Here is a 7,500-nt window from a genome sequence, read left to right as displayed (position 1 = left end):
TATCTCTCTATATCTCTGCCATCTCTCTCTCTCTCTCTCTCTCTCTCTCTCTCTCTCTCTCTCTCTCTCTCTCTCTCTCTCTCTCTCTCTCTCTCTCTCTCTCTCTCTCTCTCTCTCTCTCTCTCTCTCTCTCTCTCTCTCTCTCTCTCTCTCTCTCTGTTCTCACCCTAGGATCCTTTATCACTCCTTCCATCAGTCAATTCTAATCCATCTCCATCAACCCGACATCACAATACACATTAGAAGATCCGAGAACGCTTGCAAGTGCTCAACCGCGTCACTTAAATAAACAATAAAACATTATGACGTCATGTCGGCCGGTGTATCCTTAGCGACATGACGTCACCAAGGAGGGTGAAAGAAAGCGGAAGAGGGGAAAAGAAATGGCCTAAGAGGTGTGTGTGTGTGTGTGTGTGTGTGTGTGTGTGTGTGTGTGTGTGTGTGTGTGTGTGTGTGTGTGTGTGTGTGTGTGTGTGTGTGTGTGTGTGTGTGTGTGTGTGTGCACGCGCGTATATCCCCGTGCATGACCATCTTTCTATGTCCACCAGGTTGACCCAATTTGACGCAGCGCGAAGCCACGCCCACTGGAGGCGGAGCCAAGCGAACGCAGACGACGCCAGCTACACCTACAATACGGAAACCCGATCAACGATTTCCCGGAACCACCGGGGGGGAATTCAGTCCCACCCCGGGGGGGTTAGGGGGCTATCCTTGGCAGAGCTTGGGGTCACGGTCCCTGTTACTTCTTTTCCCCTGAGGGGACCGCCTTTAGGTGAACAGACTCACCTAAGTTGGCCAGAATAGATTTAATTTAAGGAGTCTAAGACGATTATTTTACGAAAAGAGCCTATGGGATGAATAAAATCGCTTGACGGCAGCCAGGATATAAAGAAGTTAGACCAAGGACGGCCCTCTGAGGCCAAAATTTGAAGAAGAATATTTTTGAGTCGGAAGCTGTCGCAGGGGTCTGATTCAAAATAGGAAAAGAAAGTCGCAATTTTTTTGGTAAACTGTTTTATTCTTCGGGAAAAAGAAGGTTCGAAGATTAGTCCATCAGCGGGGACAAGCGCCTCGGCAGCGCGTGACCTCGTTTTCCAAAATTTCTTGAACGAAAAAAAAAGAAAAGAGAAAAGCAGGAGAAAAAGGAGAAGAAGAAGAAGAAGAAGAAGAAGAAGAAGAAGAAGAAGAAGAAGAAGAAGAAGAAGAAGAAGAAGAAGAAGAAGAAGAAGAAGAAGAAGAAGAAGAAGTAGAAAAGGAAAAAGAAGAAAAAATCACCCAAAGGAAAAAATCGCCTGAAATTATGAAAAGAAAGTATATATGTGTGTATATATATATATATATATATATATACACATATATATATATATATATATATATATATACACATATATATATATATATATATATACACACACATATATATATATATATATACACATATATATATATATATATACACCTATATATATATATATATATATATATATATATAGATATATATCAACAGTACAACGCTAAATAAGACAACAGCACAGCTCATTTTCTTCATACAGGGTGTTCCAAAAAGTATTCATATATATGTACGTAGATGAATAACTATATTCATATATATATAGAAATACGTATATAGAGAGTATCCCAAAAATTGTACTCACCCTGTGAGTATATTTGCGAGTACTCGTGGTAGTACTTTTCAAGACACCCTGTAGTTATTGCTTAAAGGTACGTTTTTCTCTGTGCAATTAGCGCTCAACGATGATCGTCCAAGGATGATCTCGAGAACTAATTCTTTGTTTTTGAATGATGGGGCTCTTTGGCTTCGAATTACTGCAAAGTACGAGGCTGATGATGCTTTTACTCGAGCCTATAACTAACGCGTTTAGCCCAATAATTTAGGCAAATGATATAGCCAAATGATTTAGCCAAATAATCTAGCCAAATAATGATGATGTCAGGAGGCAGGATGCTTGTCACCCTCCATTGGCTGTCTTGCTAGGCTAACATAATCACACTGAGCAAAATCTACCTCGACACCGGGTTCACACTAGGCAGATTAACGTCAACTGTTGTGAATTTGAATAACTTGAAGAATATTTTGGTTTCAGTATTCTAGACTTTCCTAAGAACTTTATATATAAAGAATTTAAAGAACTTTAATAAACAAATTTATCTTTTAGTGCCCAAAGGTTTCTTAGTTGAAAATTATTAAACCGAATAGATTTGCCTTGCGGTAGCCAGAATGAAATATTACAAGATGTACGTGCTTGTGATTTGCGGTTTTGTTGTTTGCGGTTCAAGTTGCGGTCAATGTTGCGGGTTTCTGTTCTAGTTCTGTTTGCGTAAGTGTTAGTATTAAATGATCTACAAATACATTATTTCGTCTTTATCAACATATCTATTTATATCTATAAATATTTCTTGACCTGTTAATTTCACATCGGCCTTGAGGTAATGTCAGAGGTCGATTTCGCAATTATCAAGGTTGTCAACTATTATTTTTTTCAGTAAATCTATATACTCTAACCCGTTTTCTTTAAAGAATGGAGATTGTATCTGAAGGAATGTATTAATACATTCTTGATAGTCTAAGTTTTACCCTGATCCAATCCGTATTTGAAAGGATATATTAATAAATTCTAGATAGTCAAAGTAATGCGTTGATATATTCTGGATAATTTAAGGAATGCGTTAGTACATCCTGGATGATCGAAAGAATGCGTTAATACATTCTGGATAATCGAGAGAATGCATTAATGCATTCTGTATAATCTAAGGACTGCATTAAAACATTCTGGATAATTGAAGGAAATCGTTGATACATTCTGGATATTTGAAGCTTTCTCTTAATTCATTCCAAGATAATCTTCTGGTGCTGAATTAAGTAGGAGTACCTAGCGTCTTTCTTCAGCTGAATAAAATGGCCTGGAAGCAATTGGAATAAAATGAGATCCTTCAAACCTTTATAATGAGAAGAAAATTCCACTCTTCAATTCTGGTAGTCCGTCCGTTTCGTCCAACAATTTCGTCTATTCACGACAGTACGACAATTTTTCTCCATCTTTCCATCAACCCAGATTAGTGCTCGATGATCCAAGTACATTATGTTGGACCGTGATGCATGAAGCTGAAGCTCTGATCGAAGCGGAGGTGGTTATCAGTACTCAAACATTACTTTGATACAAGGAAAATTGGATGTATTTAAGCGCGGGGATTTTTTTTTCTCCATCCTTGGGTTTATTGTAGTCATTTAATACGTGTGTGTTTATGTGCGAATCAAAATTGGATATGTTTAAGCCCCGGGATTTTTCTCTTGGGTTAATCATGGTCGCTTAAATACGTTTCTTTTATGTTTGACGCAAACAATGGGAACGTTGTTGAACAGTGACGCTGCGTCAAGTGTTTCATGTTGATGACGTCACACGGCTGTCATTATGATAGCTTATGCAATCTGAAATGTAAATACGAGTGTCTGATATTCTATTCATTTTTTTTTTATGAATTTCGATAAATGGCAGAAATCTATGACTACACTTTTGAGGAAAAATTTCTGACTACGTCCAAAAAGGAGGAAGGAGGAGGGGAAGGGGAGGGAAGGGGTAGGAGAAGAGAAAGTGGAGGTTATGAAGGAGGATGAGGAGGTGTTTGGCACCTTTATCATAGTAGGTGTGTGTGTGTGTGTGTGTGCTTGTGTGTGTGTGCGTCTGTGTATATGTACGTCTGCGCCCGCGCGCGCGCGTGTGTGTGTGTGTGTATGTGTGTGTGTGTGTGTGTGTGTGTGTGTGTATGTGTATGTGTGTGTGTGTGTGTGCGTGTGTGTGTGTTCGTGTACTTGCGTACACGTCTGTATACATCCATGTACGTTTGCATCTGTATGTTCTTTCGTACATGTGTATATATGTGTAAACATGTGTATACCCAGAACGGTCCTTCCCCCCCCCCTTCCACTCTTGTCAACCTACAACGGGACACGAAGGACACATTATCAAGAACGGTCCTTAATCTGTCTCGCTGTGACGTCCGGAATGGCCTTTGCATTCGTTTCTCCGGTAACAATGTCGGCATTGGCGACCTCGACAGGATATTCCAGGGTCTATATTAGGGCCGGTACATGAATCTAGGATCTAGGAATAGGCTTTACATATACACAACCGGTGCTTTTGTGAATGTATATCTGTTATCACTATACAATTTGGGTTCTTATCACTACCGGCACGCGATTTTATTAAGAAGATGGTTATCGAAGAAGAAGGAACAAAGATGTCTCTTTTAGTTTTATTCTGGTGAAGTTCAGATGATTTTATTTCATATGTGGTCCTCCTCCTCCTCCTCTTCCTACTCCTTCTTTTCCTCCTCTTACTCCTTTACCTCCACGTCTTCCACCTTTTCCTCCCACTTCCACTTATCCTTAATTCACCTTACCACCACCTTTTCCACCTTTTTTTATTTACCCTCCTCCTCCTTCTTCCCCTCCACATCTTCTTCTTTTACATGTCCTCCTCTTCTTACTCCTCCTAACCCTTCACTTCCACACCACCTCTTTTTCCACCTCCTCCTCTCTTCCTCCTCCTTTATCTCTACTTCTCCTTGTTCACCTCCTCCGCTTTCTCTTCCTCCTTCTCCTTCGCCTCCACTTCCCATCCTCCTCCACTTTTCCTCCTTGTCCACGTCCTCTTCCTCCTCCTCTTCTCGCTATATTATCATTTTGGAGCCTCGAACCTTAGCCCAACCGCATACATCCCTTTGTCAAGTCTCCCTTCTGTCGAGGGAGTCTTCGAAATTCCTTCAAAGGATTCCCTTCCTCCTCCTCCTCCTCCTCCTCCTCCTCCTCCTCCTCCTCCTCCTCCTCCTCCAACTCCTCCTCCCTCCCTCTCCTCCCGAACACCATGGGCAATAAAAATGATTACAGCAACAAATCATCTAGTCATTGACGACCGAGATCCCAAAGGGGGGTCAGTGACAGAGCCACACAATTTGCTTCAGTTCCACGGGGTCTCTTTGGTTATTAGGATGGGAAATGTTCTGAGGCCCTAGGGAGGGAAGGCTGCTTACTTGGCTGAATAAAATTGCTTGGTCCAGGCTCACAGAAATGGATATATAAAAAGGATCTTTGATGTCTGCGTGTTAGGAAGAGAGAGAGAGAGAGAGAGAGAGAGAGAGAGAGAGAGAGAGAGAGAGAGAGAGAGAGAGAGAGAGAGAGAGAGAGAGAGAGAGAGAGAGAGAGAGAGCGCATTATGGTGATTTTTCCAGTTGAGTGAAATCGCCTGGAGACAACTAGAACAAAAATACAATAACAATAGCTAACACACACACACACACACACACACACACACACACACACACACACACACACACACACACACACACACACACACACACACACACACACACACACACGCACGCACACACACACACACACACACACACACACACACACACACATATATATATATATATATATACATATATATATGCATACACACATACACATATACACCCTTGTGTATATTAGGCAATTATATACACATCCGTGCGTAAGTGCTTGAATTGATATGAGGGTATCTAATAGATTATTGAACTTATGATTATTGGATAACACTGAATACATTATCTTCATGAAAGACGGGAGTTGAATTAATTCATATGTATCTTTATCTATTTCGCCTGCATGAATGGAGAACATATGGCCCTCGGAATTTAGTTTTGATGTTAGTAATAGTCCTAGGCTCTCTCTCTCTCTTTCTCTCTCTCTCTCTCTCTCTCTCTCTCTCTCTCTCTCTCTCTCTCTCTCTCTCTCTCTCTCTCTCTCTCTCTCTCTCTCTCTCTCTCTCTCTCTCCCTCTCTCTCTCTCTCTCTCTCTCTCTCTCTCTCTCTCTCTCCCTCTCTCTCTCTCTCTCTCTCTCTCTCTCTCTCTCTCTCTCTCTCATCTTGCCTTCAACTCCACCTCTCTCATCCTCCCTCCTTCCCTCCCACTCTCTCACTCTCCCACTCTCCCTCCTTTCCCCCTCTCCTCTCCCCCACCTCCTAGCCAGTCCCACTCCCCCTTCCTTCTCCCTTCCTTTCCCCTTTCCCCTCCCCCTCCCCCTCCCCCTCCTCCCTTTGCATAAAGTGTCGATTCATCCACGCAACTTTAAAAGATAAAAATATAAATAAAATAAAAAGAGAAATAAAAAAAGAGAGAGCCGGGCTGAAAAATGATACGCTCGTGAGCATACAGGACCCGAATGATGGGGGGAGGGGGAGGGGAGGGGCGGAGAGGGGGGAGGGAGGGAGAGGGGGAGAGAGTCCCACACTGCCATGCGCGGCGTTTTTCAGGTTTTGTAACATTGTAGATTTGAGAATTGGAGAGGGAGGGGGAGAGGGGGAGGAAAGGGTGAGAGGGGGAGGAAGGGGTGAGAGGGGGAGAGAGGTGGAAGGGGAGAGGGAGGAGGGAGGGGAGGTGCGAGAGGGAGGAGAGGGAGGTGGGAGGCTGAGAGGTGGAGAGGGTGAGAGGAAGGAAGAGGGGGGAGGGAGAGGGGGAGAGGAAGGGAGAGGGGAGAGGGATGAGATGGGGGAGGGAGAGGAAGCACCACAAGGCGATTTTATTAGTCTCAAGGTATTTAGAAGTGGGGACTAGCCTTTCTTAGAATGGTTCACAATTTTCAAGAATCTTCTTTCTAAAATGACTCACAACTTTCTAGAATATTTGTAGAATTACTCTCAACTTCCTAGAATCCTTCTGTAATGGTTCTCAATCTCCTAGGAATTTTCAAGAATGGATCCTAAGTTTCTAGAGTTCTTCTAGAATTAATATTTTTTTTAGAAACCATCTAGAATAGCCCACAGTTTTATATAATCCTTCTAGAATGGGTCCCAATTTCCTAGAAACCTTCTAGAATTGATCTTAATTTTCTAGAAGTCATTTAGAGTGGCTCACAACTTCCTAGAATGTTTCTGGAATTGTTCCAATTTTCTTAGAATCCTAGAAAGAACCTGAAATTTCTAGAATCCATCTAGAAAAGCTACAACTTCCTAAAACCTTTCTAGAATAGCTCGAAATTTCCTAGAACCCTTCTGGAATTCATATTAATTTTCTAGAAGCCATCTAGCCTACAACTTACTAGAATTCTTCTAGAATGTCCCCAATTTCGTAGACCCTTTATAGAATGAACCGCGATTTTTGTAAATATTTTTCCTAGAATAACTTTAAATTCTCTAGAATCCTTCAAGAATTACTTAGATTTCCTAGAATTTTTCATCTAATGAATGAAATCGTCTAGATTCAGAATATCTAATTAATTAGATAATCAATTATAATTAATGAATAAATCAATAAAGTAATTTTGAATTATCCATTAGAATTAATTGAATGAATATAGCTAATTAGTAAAATTATTGTAATTAATTAATTATAATTAATTATTTTTATTAATTGGTAATTGTAATTGACTGATAAAAATAATGAAAGCCTGATCTTGACTAGAATAAAGCATATAAAGATTGCCACATATTGAACAATAGTGA

The sequence above is a fragment of the Oratosquilla oratoria genome, chromosome 24 (assembly GCF_046742065.1).
Source record: "Oratosquilla oratoria isolate Oo_2021 chromosome 24, ASM4674206v1, whole genome shotgun sequence".
NCBI lineage: Eukaryota > Metazoa > Arthropoda > Malacostraca > Stomatopoda > Squillidae > Oratosquilla > Oratosquilla oratoria.
This window is presented reverse-complemented; position numbering follows the sequence as displayed.